Source organism: Balaenoptera physalus (assembly GCF_965194825.1).
Source record: "Balaenoptera physalus genome assembly, chromosome: 11".
NCBI classification, from domain to species: domain Eukaryota; kingdom Metazoa; phylum Chordata; class Mammalia; order Artiodactyla; family Balaenopteridae; genus Balaenoptera; species Balaenoptera physalus.
The window spans coordinates 18042975-18058529 of NC_138896.1; the positions used below are offsets into that span (position 1 = coordinate 18042975).

The 15555-nt window shown below is 36.9% G+C and overlaps 1 protein-coding gene across 2 annotated transcripts in view; it reads left to right on the forward strand.

Moving 5' to 3' along the window:
• HDGFL1 (HDGF like 1) overlaps window positions 1-15555 on the forward strand; it is a 730488-nt gene that overhangs the window by 629412 nt on the left and 85521 nt on the right. Inside the window, exon 1 of one of the 2 annotated variants that reach the window (XM_082415288.1) lies at window positions 1-11547. This exon is cut by the window's left edge and continues 21382 nt beyond it. The exons of the other annotated variant lie outside the window; for it this stretch is intronic. The gene's annotated coding sequence lies outside the window, so the exon portion shown is untranslated. The remainder of the gene's footprint in view (window positions 11548-15555) is intronic. 2 annotated transcript variants of the gene reach the window in all.

The following is a 15555-nucleotide window of genomic DNA, read 5'->3' on the forward strand; positions in this document are numbered from 1 at the left end:
TAATGGGATAGGAAAGCTTGAAAACAGCACATCGAGTGCAGAGAGTTTGCCCTGTCTGGGCAGCTCCTGAGAGCAGAGCAGTCAGTCTGTGAGGACAGTAGGCCCAGGGGAGTCAGACAATGCTGGAGGACAGACCATGATCCGGGGAGGTAGTCCCGAGGTCTTTATTTCAGCTGTGCCCCGACTCACATGTGTGCTCTGGGTCTAATCATGTTCCTTCTTTCTGCTTGAGTTTTCTTATCTGTCATTTGGGGAATTAATAACCAGCCTTGCCTTGGAAAGCCTTTTGAAACCATTCCCTGAAAGGTGTTGGTTGTCCGTGTTGTTATTAATATTTCCAGATCACCATTACAGGCCAGCCCCGGGCTTGAAATGGAAAAAGTGAGCCGACCTTGCCTGACGTGATTGTAACCCTATGAGCCAGTCAGCTTTCTTTTCTATCTGACCCCGATGGCCTCGTGCTACCCGATGAGGCTCAGCCTTTTGACAGCTGGCCCAGGGTCATCCAGTTCAGAGCAAAAGTGGGCCCTGTAGACACAACACTTTGAGGGCTCTTTGAATGACCCAGCTGGGGCGGGTCCAGGTTCTTTTCGTGCCAAATGGAAAAAGAAGTGTGTGCGTTCTGGGGAAACACAACATGGGCAGCAGTGCACTCTGTTCTTCCCTTTCCCCCAAACTCATATTTAGTCTGAGCTGCTGCCTTTATATCCTTTATTACCTACCACTAACCACGAACATCTCCAGAGCCCATGTACTCTGCCTCTTGGCTTTGAACTCTTCAGCTATGACAGAAACTTTAGATTTTTATGTGTGCTTGGCTGAAATCTACTCCTCCGGGAGAGAAGACAGTAATTGCCTTTTGGGTGATTTCACCTCCACTAATTCTTTTCATATTCATAAAGGGTTTTCGATAAAACCTAAAGAAACAAACTTGCATCCTGGGCTACATCGACATTCGAAGAGCAGACTTCAGTGGCAACAGCCTGTTTATAATCTCCTGGGCCCGTTTCTGTTTTTATTTTCCTGAAGATTGAAGTGGATGTAGTGCAGAAAACAATGCAGGATAATACTGTAATCCTCTTGGTTCTCACACATGTTATTCACTAGCATGCGTTCAGAGATGTATGTAAGAATCTTCTGTCCTTATACCCATGGGTAAACAAAGGATCCCACAGTCTGTTGCCTATCCCTGGGGAATTAAAAACAAATGTATATACTATAATATTCCCAAAGATTAAGTTATTTGGAAGGCATTTTATTTTACAATCATGCAAATACATCTGTTCTTATTTTTCAGGCTGGTAACCAGATCTCAAACAGCCAGTAAATAATCTCTCATTTTCTTTCTTCTCCTCTACCCTGTCTCCCTTATCCTTTGCTCTTTGATGCATAGAAGGGGATAGCAGGGTAATCAGGTGCTGAGAAACCACAATTACTGAGGGTCATTTTTCATTTATTATTTCTTCTGGTGCTTTTACTGTTCTCGACTTTACATGGTTAAGGAAAGGGGAGGGAAGGAGGTTGATAAGAAGGTCAGTCTATTGTGTTGCCTCTGGATTCTGTGTATTTGCTCTTCCTAAGTCTCTTTACACTCTGAATCACTTGACATGCTGCACATTCTTCTATAACATCTAGCTTGGAGCACCAGTCTTTGGGCACTAGGGAGGTACACTCAGTTATTCTAGGATTCGAATAGTTAAGAAAACTGGGGGATTTTTTTTAAATGACCTGAAGCCTAGGAGAAGATACTTTCCTTAATGGTGACTAATTCTGTAGTTTTTCTTTTTAATATACTAAGACTGTTATGCATAATATATGGAAGCATTGCTCTTTTACGGTAATAAAGTTCACATGGAATATGTCCATTTCTGGTTTGCTGAATGGAAGCACCATTGTGAATGCTACACACTGCTTTTCTTTGCATAAATAACATAAATGGTAGAATCAAATGTCATAATGGACCGCTAGAGAGTATCTGATCTATTATTGGAATTCCAGTAAAATTATATTTAAAGGGTTTGGATAGAAAGGGCATTTATTTAAGAACACCTTAATATATTTTTCATAAACATAAGTTGCAACTAAAGACAGAAATCTAGTAATTCATAAAATGTATCTACCTGTTTGCAGATTGGAAAATTAAAGATTAGTGTATAGTTTAATTTTGAAGGATAATCAAGTGCTATTCTAAGACTTTAAGTTGATTACAGGCATCAACATTTGAAAACATCAATTGAATCTGCCTAAAAATATGTGATGTATGAAATCCAAACACAATGAAATTTAAACATATTTATAATCACAGATAATATTAAGAAACCTTATAATGATTAAAATGTATTACTGATTTTTAAAAATTATTAATAATTACAAGTAGTCAGAGATTTCTCGGCAAATCATTACTCACAAGACAAATAGTTATTGTCTTTTCAAACAAACTGTTAATCATTTAGTAAGTCATATAATCTGTTACTTCATTGTAAAATAATCCATAATTTGACTAAAAACGTATTAACCCAATCTAATCTCTCCAGAGTCATTAAGATCTGACTAGGTGGGAGTGACATTTTAATAATCCTGAATCTTTTAGTTTACGCTGGATTCAGGCTCTCATTGGCATTTTGCTGGGTAATCCTGTCGAAGGGCTATGCTATAAATCCAAGTGTGTTTCCCTCCTGAGCTTGAGCCACATGAAACCAAAAGACTTCCGTGTGTCAGAACGTGGGTTTTGTTCTTGATTTGAGCATCGAAGCCAAAGGTTGAATTAAACCATTCCTTTTCAGTTCAACACTGTACTGGAATCATTTTATACTTTATATTTATAGTCTAAATAGTAAGAAGAATATGTGGAATTATAATGAATGAGTGGAAGCTTTTAATTGCTTTTCCCTGTAATCGACAGTATTTTGTGTTTAGTCCTTAGCCATGGCGTTCATTTAGAGCAGCAATTCTCAATGGTGGGGTTGGAGAGTGAAGTAGAAAAAATGGTATATCAGAATGTCTGGGAAGGAGGTTTGAATTGGGTGCTGGGTTTCAAAAAATATGCTTGCCTACTTGAGAATCAATTCCGTAGTGAAACTCTGTCACTAAAGGGATCGTACTAGGTGAAAGTGATAGGCTTGAAGCCATTGATTTAAAGTATTTGTAGCAGAGTGGTCAATTTAAGTGAATGCAAAGATCTCTCTCTCCCAAAAGAGCTTTTTTTCGTGAGCTGATATGTAATAAGGAGTGTGTGTGTCTGTGTGTGTGTGTGTCATGAAAGAAGTTTGGAGAGAGGGTGGTGCTATTATCCCACTCCAAATGATAGGAAATACTGGGAACTGGAGGGCAGGGTGGTGTCTGTTTCCTGTACTATACTCACAGATGATCCTGACTCTGATACTCACATGTGAGGTGCTTCTAGAGACTCTTGGAATACTTGGAGACACCTCAATAGTGGTCTGAGATCCTGTAATCATCAGGTCTCAGAGGTAAACCAGTGAAATCTGGATATTAAGGTCCACATTTCATTTTTTCACAAGCTTGTGAGACCTGAAAAGATTTGGGTAACATTTTTTTTAACTTTAACGATTAAGATAATGGATATTTTAGTAATTCAAAATTCTATATAAGTGTCATATTCTGAAGGCTGAATTTTAGACACAGAATCATTAGCATCAAGAAGATTAAAAAATCCTGATTTTTTTTTTTTAATGAAAAAGAAGCCTTCCAGCAAAATAACACATTCTGAATTCTTTTTCACTTGTGGACTATAGCCAGTAAGTATTTTAAACCCTTAGATAAAAATTAATGACTGGAATTGTTCCTGACTCCAACAATTTATTGGCTGTGTGACTTTTGACAAGTTTTGTAAAGCTCTGTGCCACAGTTGCCCTATCGGTGGAAGAAGGTTAATACTCTTTGCTCTAGATACTTCAACAGAAGTGCCTTATTAACGTTTTATTTGCATTCCTGAATCCAGTGACTGAAGCAAGGTAAACCTTATTTGTGAACCTAGTTTATCAGAAAGCTGAGAAACGAAATTTCAGCAAATCATCTGAAGGTTTCTGATGTTACAGCAGAATTCTCACAGAATCCCTATGCCCTCACTCCCCTCTCCAAGAAAAGCACCCCCACAGAAAACCCCACCTTTGCTACTACTGAACTTTATGCATATTATTTATTGTGATTAAAAAGGTAAATTCTCTTTGATGGCAGATATCAGATATCAATATTTATATGTATAACATTTCTGAAAGTAAATGAGATGAGCACTTTTTGCCTGGAGAAAATTCCTGGACTACAGCACAGGGAGGGGGAATCCAAACAGAATCTAGCAATCTTGCAGAGTTGAGGAGACCAATACTAGGTTTCAGAAGGTCAAGGTATCTAGAGTTTGTGAAGCATAGTACTGGGAGGAGGCAGCTACACAGAGAAAGAGGTCCTGAAATGTGCATAAGAGACCCCTTGAGACCTGTTGAATATGGTTTGCATGGGGTGAAACTACACAAGGTCCAATAAAAACAACTTCCAAAGAAATAACTATTACTTGGGGCTATAAGACAAAAAATCCCAGAGCTCACACAGGACTGGAAATGTTCTGTGTTCCTTCTAACTCAATCCAGAGTGAAGATACCTGGGGCATTCAGTAGATACCCTAGAAAAGGTATAATTTAGAAATGGGGCAAAATTAGAGCTAAAATAAAACCACTCTAAGCATATGCTAAAAGGTTTAAAGCCATATAACAAGTGGATCAAACTAGCCCTCAATTAACTTAATTATCTGCTGGAAAAGTTCCAATGCTCTTTAAAGAAATACAACAAAATTAATTGCTCAAAAAAAGAAAAATCTAGATGTATAGTCTTCAAGAAATCACTAGAAATTTGAAAAAACAGAAAATATAACACATAACCATAAGGGAATAATTCAGTAAAAACACCCAGGAATTATAGGATGAAGAAATTGACAGAAAAAAAATATGCCTCTTACGCACAAGATATAAGGAAACCATGAACATGATGAAGAGAGAAATGGAAAGTATGAAAAATAATGCAAATATAACTTGTAGAGATAAAAGGTACAGTATCTGAAATGAAAAATACACTAAATGAGAATTATAGCAGATTCCACACTGGGAATAAAAATACCAGTGAAATTGAAGGCACAACAATAGGAAAAATTCAAAATTAAAGCGTGGTGGATTAAAAAGTAGTCACTGGATGTTGTCCAGTGACCCATTGGATAATATCCAGTGGTATAATATACGTTTAATTGGAGGCCAAGATGGTGAGTCAAACAATACTTGAAAAAATGATAAAATTTTTCCCAATTTGATGAAAATAATAAAGCCCCAGATTTCAGAAACTCAGTAAACCCAAAGCAGAGTAAATATTTTAAAGACACAGACAAATGTACATCATAGTAAAATTGCAGAAAACTAGTGACAAATATAAATATTAAAACCAGCCAGGAATGCTACATTATTTAAAGGGAGAACCAAAAAAAAAAAAACCCTTAAGAATTACTTCAGACCTCTATCAAATCAGAAACTATGCAAACCCAACAAAAATCAAGTGCCGTTTTTATGGAATGAAAGAAAAAAATATTTAAAATGTCGAATTAATAATCTATACTCAGTGTAAATATCTTTAAATAATGACTTTTTCAGACCTTCATTATAAGAAATGCTGAAAGAAGTTCTTTATGTGGAAGAAAAATGACACTAAATAGAAATTCAGATCTGCACAAATAAATGAAGAAAATCAGGAATGGTAAATATGTGTGTAAGGATGAAATATATTTTCCTCATTTGTAAATTTCTTTTAAAAATATTGTCTAGAGCAAAAACGATAATGTATTATGGAGTCTATAACTTGAAGAATGGCAGGATGAAATGGAGTATGTTGTCATAAGGTTCTTAAACTGTGTGTTAGTGATGTAATATTTTAAGAAAGATTATAATAAGGTAAAGAAGTACATTGTAAATACTAAAGCAAAGTGATCAATTTAATAAGTCAATAGAAGAAGTAAAATGGAATAATAATAAAATAAGCTCAATCCAAAAGAACACAGAAAAAAGAAACAACAAACATATGGGACAAATTGAAAACAAGTAGCAATGTGGTAGATTTACATTCAATCACATTGATAATTCTATTACATGTAAATGGTTTAAAATGACAATTAATTGGTGGAGATTGTCCAATTCAGAAAAAAAAAAGGCAAGTCCCTACTATATGTAGTCTACAAGAAACCTACATTAAATACAAATATAGATGTATTAAAAGTAAAAGGATGGGCAAAGAAGACCATCCAAACAATAATCAAAAATAACCTGAAGTGGCTGTATTAACATCAGACAAAAATAGATTTCAGAACAAGAAAAATTACCAGTAAGAGTCATTTCTAAGGATGAAGGAATCTCATCAAGAAGGTATAGCAATCCTAAACGTCTATGCAGTTTCAACATACATGACAAATAGGTGACAGAACTGAAAGAAGATAGAGACAAATTAAAATCTAAAGCTGCAGATGTCTTCTTTCAGTAATTGATAGAAGTATTGATAGTAGACAAAATTTTGTAAGGACATAAACAGTTGAACAGTCAGACTGAACATTGACATTTATAGATCACGCCACCAAACAATAGCAGAACACACATACTTTTAAAGCACACATGGAACATTCTCCAAATAGATCATATTCTGATCATTTAAAAAATTCAGTATATTAAAATAATACAATCTATATTCTCTAATCATAACAAAATTAGATTAGAAACAAAAATCAAAAAGGTATCTCTAAAATGTGCCAAAATTTGGAAATTAATAATACTCTTTACAAACCCCATGTCAACGAAAAAATTATAGCCACTTAACTGCATGAAAACAAAAACACAACATGTCAGAATTTGTAAAATACAGCCAAAGTAGTGCTTAGGATGAAATTTATAGCATTAAATGCTCAAATAGGGAATGAAAATGGTCTAAAACCAATGATTTAAGCTTCTGTTTAAGAGGAAAAATATCAAATTAAGCTCAAAGTAAGAAGTAGGAAGAAAATAGTAAAGATAAGTACAGGAATCAGTTAAATAGACTATGGACAAACAAAAAGTTAAAGTAACTAAAAACTAGTTCTTTACAGAGATAATAAAATTGCTAAATGTGTAACAAGATTAATCTAGAAAAGGAAAAACCACCAATTACCAATATCAGAAATGATGGTGAGAACCTACAAACAGACCCTACAAATGATAAAAACTTGAGGAAATAGTATAAACAAGTTTATGCCAATTGTGACAAGTGTGATGAAATAGACATTCCTTGAAAGACAAAGACAAAAAGAGATACAAGCTTACCCACAAAGAAAGAAAGAACATGAATAGCTTTATATCATTGAATTTGTAGTTAAAATTCTTCTCACCAAGAAAATCTAGTTGCAACTGGCTTCTTAGTGAAGTTACCAAAAATTTAAATATACAATAACAATTTAAATGCAACAGACCTAGAATAGCCAATATAATGAAAAACAAACAAACAAAAAGAACAAAACTGAAGGCCTTGAACTACTTGATCTCAAGAATTACCATGAATTTTCAACAATAAAGACAGTATAATGATTGATATATAAATTAATGGAATAAAACAGATTCCAGAGGTGGGTCAACACATACATGCTCAGTTGCCAAGTTAATTCAATAGACTGGAGAAGAATCTTTTCATCAAATGGCACTGGAACAAAATCATCCGTAGGGGAAACAAATCTTACCTCACACTATATATAAAAATTAACTCAGTTTGGATCATAGACCTAAACATACGTGCCCAAACTACGGACTATAGAAAGAAAACAGCAGAAAAATTTTATGACCTTGAGTTAGACAAAGATTTCTTAGATCACAGAAAAGAATAATAGACTTAAGTGTAGGAGTTAAAACTATAAAAGTTCTAGAAGGAAATCTTTGTGATCTTGGGTTGGACAAGATTTCTTAGATCTCACACACAGAGCATGTACATAAAAGCAAAAATGATATGTTGGACTTCATCAAATTAAGTTTTGCTCTCCAAAGAACACCGCTAATAAAATGAAAAGACCAGACACAGAATTGGAGAAAATATTTACAAAACATATATCTGATAAAGGATTTGAATACAGAGTAGGTAAAGAACACTTATAACTCAGTAACTAAAAGTCCAACAACTGACAAGAAAAAAACAAGCAAAAGAATTAAATAAGTACTCCACCGATGACGATATATGAATGGTTAATAAATACAAGATGTTCAGCATCATTAGTTAATAGTGAAATGCAAATTAAAACTACAATGTGATACCTCTACATACATTCTAGAACTACTAAAATTAAAAAGACCAAAAATACTAAGTGCTGGTGTTGAGGTGGAGCAACTGGAAATATACGATGCTGATGATAATGTCAAATGATACAGACATTTAGGAAAACAGCTTAGAAGTTTACTGTCAAGTTAAATGGCCTCAATGAGCCTAATTTTAAAGTCCTCTGAACCACAGTGCGGCTCCCTATGTATTTATATACTCATCCACTTATTCACTTAACTAATTATATGAGCTAGGATCTCATAATTGGGGCCACTTTTAACTACAACATGGTAAACACAACTTGGTACTGAAAGATCTTACAGTTTAGTTGATTGGCTAATTAATTGGACTAATGGAATACTGTGTCCAGAACTGTCTCTATGGGACCATGTAGAAAGACTGTTGATACCAGATTTATGGGGTAAGGGAAGGCTTTTCAGAGGTAAAGACAGTCAAACAGAAACCTGAAGGCCTTCTAAATACTGTGCCATCTGGCTACTGTCTCTCCATGTCTCAGCCCATGTAGCTTTTCAGATTTGTGCCAGGCTACACCCCAAAGCAAGGGATCAGAACTGCACCACAAAATGATTTCCTCTCTAGGAGATGAAGGTAGGGAAATGGACAATGGTATGAACATGAGCTTTACACAAGACTAGACATGTTGAGCCTTGGCCACCATATCTTGTTCATCTGTGTGTGCTTAACAATCCAGAGAGTAATTAAATAAAGCAGAGAAGTGCTCTTTGAATAATCTGCTGAATGAGTAATAAAGGGATTGCTGGGCAATACATGAATCGGGAACTGAATCCAGTGGTGATGGGGCATAATGGATTATCTGGGGATCCTGGGTCTGTGAGTAAATAGTAACTGCCACTGTTTACAATGAGACCTAGTTGGTCTGGTGGCAGTGACATATATGGCAGGATGGTTTTTGAGTGCTAGATTTTTCAGGTAAAATTTGTAATGACCTAGCTATGCTCTTACTATGCATATTGTTCTCAAATAAATAAATAGTAAGCCTGGAGAAAAGCTTTCTAACACTTTTAAGGCCCTATAGTGGTAGGGAAAGCCCAGATCTCTCCAGATTATTCTTAATTCACCTTACCAGACTGAAGATTCCTTGATATATATTTTTTCTAAGAACACAAGAAACGTGTATTATTTTAAACAATTAGGTTCATAGATACAATCAAATAACAGAAGTGTTCTTATTCACAGCAATTGATTTGAAAATAACATCTCTAATCATAGCAATTTGGAATCAATGTTATTCAGATTGTGTTAACTGAGAAAAAAATGTATTATTTGGTCTCTAAGAAAAAATTAGTCATTTCTTCAAAACTGGCTAAATAACCTAAGGTACTGAGGTCATGGAAGTGAAAATAAGGGATTTGGTGTTCTTTTCTCTTTTCATAAAATATAAATCTCTTTCTGTTCTCTCCCTTTCATAGTGCTCTTTATTTTTTTCATTTTTTCTTTCCATCTTTATTAATCCATGTCTTTTTATTTCCCATTTTGCTTTGTTCGTATTCCCTAGCCTGTGAAGTTTCCATATTCCCTGTTTGAATCAATGGTTCTTAAACTTGAGTGTACATCACAACTGCTTAAAAGGTTTGGTGAACACAGATGGCTGGGCTACAGCTCTCAAGTCTCTGATTCAGAAAGAGGAGGGATGTGTGTGAAAATTTGCATTTGTAATAAGTTCCCAGGTGAGGCTAATGAGGCTGGTCCTGTGACCACACCTTGAGAATCACTGACTTATAAGTAAGTCATCCTACTGGTAGCAGCCAAGGGAGGTTGTGACTGTTCTAGAATGGGCTAAAATAGAATTTAAGTGGTCTGGAAGACTAATTGCAGGAGAACCAGGCAATAAATCTGCCATCTCCAGGTTAATTGCCAATATTGTTTTTAACCTTGAGATTGGAGATATTTTAAAATCTTTTTATAGAGGTTCCAGTAGATTATAAATTCAGGAAGTGTATAGTTGTGAAACTTTTATCATTGTTGCCTCTTCCCCCTGATAAGTTCTTCTTCTTGGTTTACATAATCACCTTGTAATCTTTAAGCTTTGCTGAATATTTTCTCCTGAAAACATTATAAAGTAGATATCTTATTATCAAATGGTTCTGACAGCTGAAGAAAATGAAAAGGATTATGTCTGTGTTTAATAGGTCAAGAATGGAAGGGTAATTTGTTGACATAAATGAAAAAAATGCAGATATCTATATTGTCTGTACACTTGGCATTTCACAGGATTGGGACAACACATCTTTACTTGCAGGGTTGGTAGTTAAACCCTTTCCATATGTTTTGCCAAAGCTGAAGTAACAAAGTTAATAAATAAAAACCCTCTGAAAAGTCAGGATCTTCTTTTAGAGTTTCCATAAGGCTTCAAAAAATCAGTTTTCTTCTATTTTTTCATACCAGTTTGTGTCTTTCTTCATTTGATGTTCCTGAATTTAATTATGTTTGTGGATTTGCCATCCAGTCTTTTTCTTATTCATACTTGTCTGTTTGTCCTTCTCAGTAAAGTTGATTTCTCTCTTTATTGAAACTCATTTTAAGCTTCCAGGTTACATCTTACTCCTGTGGGCTTTTCATCCAATACCTGAAGGGAGTATTGTGCATTTTGTGTAGCACATTGATACCTGGAAACAGTCGGGTCCCTATTAGCCAATTAAACCTGGCAAGATACGGACTGTTGCCCATCTCTGGGACCTTTTGATCCAGACATGTGCATACTATTTGAACTTAAGAAAATTCTCTACTTTTTCCCCAGCTGTCTCATTGTTTTTGTTGAACAGAGTAGGGGACATAGGTGGCAGGGAACATGGGGGAGGGAGGGGAGACTTGGAAAGAAATATAAGCTGCTCATCCAGAATCTTAGGATGCTTTTCTTACCATTAAAAAGAAAGCCTCTTAACAATTAAGATTTGCTGTTTGTTCTCAAAATGCTTATAGATTCCTTTTTCACCTAAAATTCAGGTCAACAACTAGAGAGGACCATGTCACAAACACTTGAATGTGTTTGACCATGTGCTTAGGAAAGGGTGGTGGGTGCATTCCAGCCATACCAGCACACACATTATACCTCGGGCCCTCTTCTGAGTCCTTCAGGAAAGTCAGTGGGGAGCTTTTTGTCAACATGTAGCAAAGAACTTGGCTCTTCGTGTTTGCTTCTTTGCCTTCAGTCACTTGCGTCTGGATCTTAATCTCCTGAACTAAACCTTGGTGAGTCATTCTGCCTTGATTATCCTCTCCTTCTATTCACTCCTCTTCCTTGGGACACCTTAGTCATTTTTATTTTGAGAGGGTTCAAATTGGTAAGTGGTCCTGCTCCCAGATAGTGTATAAGGGATTGATAAATTGGCATTGTTTAGGGGCTGGCAGATGTTCAGAGATTAGTAATACGAAGAGCATGAGAGGAAAATGAGAATGGAGAAAAGTTAGTTAAAATGTGGAGGCAGTCTGATTATAGGCTCAACAGAAGATATTTAGTCCAAAGAGCTTTAGAAATCCATTCTCAGTTCTAATCAGTTCCATATGTTTTATGTTCACATGTTGCATGAAGGCATTGTTTTATTGGCGACTTCTTAATATCCAGAAATCTTTGTGTAAATGTTCTTCCTTCACTGAGATTTTTTTTCTTTTCCTTTTCTTTTTTTTTTTTTTGCCATGAGGAAGTTTTGTTTGGCCTGGAGTAAATGAAACTTAGAGCCCAAAAGGCTCAGTTAAATTGAGCTTGAAACTGAGAACCCATGACGCTCTAATGAGTGCTGAGCAAAAGGAAGAGTATTTGCTGTGCTTCACCCCAGTGGAATCATCTGACTTTTCTATTTCCTCTTTGCTTTCAGAACTAGAAGATAAAAAATTATGAATATATAAAACTAAACCTTCTGAGATATTAAATTTTTATAACCTGGAACTCTTTAATAACTGATGCAGTCATTCAAATTAAACTAATGTGGGTTGTGAGCAGAGTTTATTGACCTAGTTGCAATGAAATGCCCCAGCACTTCATGTTAGCTGCCAACTGTCCATCATACAAGCACTGCACTTGCTACTGAAGCCATCAGATCTGCGCCAGTTGGCAGCTTTGGTGGCAAAGCCATAGATCCAATGGAGATGGAGAAACCATTGCCGCCTACTCTTGCCCACTAGACCAGTCCCATGCTCAGTTCAGGTTTGGGACAGCTCAGCCCAGGCCCAAGATAAATTCAGCAAAACTCATGTTAGAGGTGCCTGTTTAAGATCTTCAGTGGACTGGAATAGTTACACCTGTCAACTCCCTGCAATAAATTAATCTCCATGTCAACATTAAGCCTGATAGAAAATTCCAACTGAAGTTAGAACCTAGAAATGGCAACATTTTCTTCATTGTAAACTAAGATTGATGTGCAGAAGACATGTTTCAGGGAAAGACTTTGAAGGCTGGCTGGCATTTTAAAATTGGTCTCTGCCAATTGGTTTGGTTCATTCCTTATCATAAACCTTGGTAATTACATTTTGTAAGTCCCTTGAGGCTTCAAGACTGACAGGACCGTGTATAAGGAAAAGGAATGGAAAACTCCCAACAATACTTGAATTCAGCTTACTTGGCTGCATGCATTATGACAACATCTTTCATCATTGTAGTAATCTCATGTAGTGATGTTGGGCAGCATAACAATAAATTGCTTTTATCTTGCTTTTTTTTTTTTTTTGAGCTTAAAGATTTCCCTTATAGCAAACATTTTTCTGTAGAAACTACATACATTTTTCTTAGTGTTTTCCTTGGGGGGAAATGTTGGGTAAATTGATATGTTTTTGCATCTATTTGGTATTTTAGATTTCAATGAAGAAAATAAATGCTCACATTTTCAAGGCTTTCCTTGGTTTTAAACATTTACTCACCACATCACAAAACTGCTCTAAACAGTATTCTTAAAAGGAGCTATAGCTATATGCTAAATATGGAAGGTGAGGATTGGGTCATGACGGGAGAACAAGAAAAGGTAGACACGAGATAAGAGTATTTATGCTACCTAAACGATTTTAGGCAAGGTTTTCGTACATATAGTCTTGGTGGCTAACTGATGCTGTTGGTTTTTACTGTAGTTATGAAATTGGTCCTGTTTGAACATGAGAGATGTTGCTTTGTTTCCATCTTGCTTGAAATAGAAGAGAAATGCTAGTCCATTGTGAATCTCCGTGTTCTTAGAAATAGTGAAAGCAGCATTCAACATCAAGTTAGAGTTTCCTTGTATGAGATGGCCATTCAAATCCTAAAGTTCTTAGCCCAAGGTGAGGAATTAATTCACTGCAAGGGGAACAAGGCTCATAATGATCACAATAGTGTATGTTAAAATTTCCAGATAAAATCGAGTGAGTGTAATAGATTTTTTTTCTGTTTGGACATTTGATGCTTTGGCATATTTGGCATCTGTTGAAAAAGCTGAAATGGTATTAGTACTATCTCTTAGATGCTTTAAATATGTCACCTTATTGATTCAAATAACAACTCTTGAGGCAAATACCATTATTGTCTCCATTTTTAGGTGAGGAAACTGATGAATCAAAAGTTTATCAATTTCTTCAAAGTCGACCAGTTAATTAATGGTGAACACGAGATCCAATCTGGGGGAATTTGACCTAAGAACTCTTGCTTTTAAATGTTGTATTTTAGAGTTAGAGATGTGAATGTGGCTAAGGTTCTGTTGCTTCTTTGCAGACAAACCAGTACAATGGTTGTGTTTCTTCTTGTAGGGAACTGTCTATTGACCTTCACGTTACAACAGTTCACATTATTTCAATGATTTGTAAGTTCTCCTTTGGATCCTTCTCTGAGTGGTAGGATTCATATTGGAGAAACACGACAGAAGGCCTCTCCTGTTAGGTCCCTGCCCCAGTCCTTATCTTCAGACTGAGTTTTGACATCAAGATGACCAGAAGGCAGCATTGTCCCTCTGTGGCCCCAGGGGAGAAGACCCCTGGGAGAGACAAAATTTCCCAGGGAGTTAAGAGTGGTCCCTCCATCCAGATCCTTGTACAAAAGTTTCCAAGATAATTAGTGAGCAATTCTCACTCACAGGTTACTCAGTCTTGGGCCTAGTTTGTAAAGTTTCTTTAAAACTTTGGTATCCAAAATGTGGTGCCAGGGCCACCTGGGAGAACGCACCAATGAACATTCTTGGCACCTCCCCCATCCAGACCTTCTGAGCCAGAGTCTGCATTTTAGCAAGATCCTTCAGTGATTCATCTGCACAGTAAAGAGTGAAAAGCTCTGCTTGAACGAGCATGAGTGTCTACACTGCTACGATGTAATCCAAAGACCAAGATCCTGCCTCTGTCAGATATTGGCTGTGTAAACTTGGGCAAGTCACATAGTCTTTGAGCCTCAGTTTCCACATCTGTAAAATAGAGAAAATAACCAACAACATAGGGTTGTTGAAGGATGAAAATAGGGAACACATATAAAGCCCTTGAAATGATGCTGGTATAAATTGTCAAATGAGCCTGCTCAGCTTACAAGTCAGGCTGACCCTGTGCAGATGTGACACTTTGTGTCAGGGTGATCTTCAGGGCAAGGACCACCCCATGCTTTTAGTCCTGTCCACGGACTGCATCAGGGCAGCATGGTGTGGGCAAGAGTGGAAGGGATGTGTGGAGTGGTTGAGGGTCACATGTTCACGATGGCCCGAGGCCTGGAAGCTCTGCTGTCAAGGAATGTTCTGGAAGCAGGAGAAAGGTAGCCAGAGTTCAAGTAGACTTCCTTTAGTTTGATTTGTATATTAGCTTTATCAGTATATTAGCACATGGGGTTCATCACACATCCAGTCCAAATCCAGGGGTCTGTCCAATGTAAGAACTGCAAAGGGGGGACTTCTCTGGCAGTCCAGTGGTTAAGACTCCGTGCTTCCACTGCAGGGGTCGTGGGTTCAATCCCTGGTTGGGGAACTAAGATCCCACGTGCTGCGCTGTGCCGCCAAAAACAAACAAACAAAAAGGAAAAAAAAAAAAATCCCCAAAACTAGGGGAAGTAACTTTGGACTTCCCTGGTGGCGCAGTGGTTAAGAATCCGCCTGCCAATGCAGGGGACACGGGTTTGAGCCCTGGTCCGGGAAGATCCCACATGCCACGGAGCAACTAAGCCTGTGTGCCACAACTACTGAGCCCGTGTGCCTAGAGCCCACGAGCCACAACTACTGAATTCCATGCGCCTAGATCCCTTGCTCTGCAACAAGAGAAGCCACGGCAATG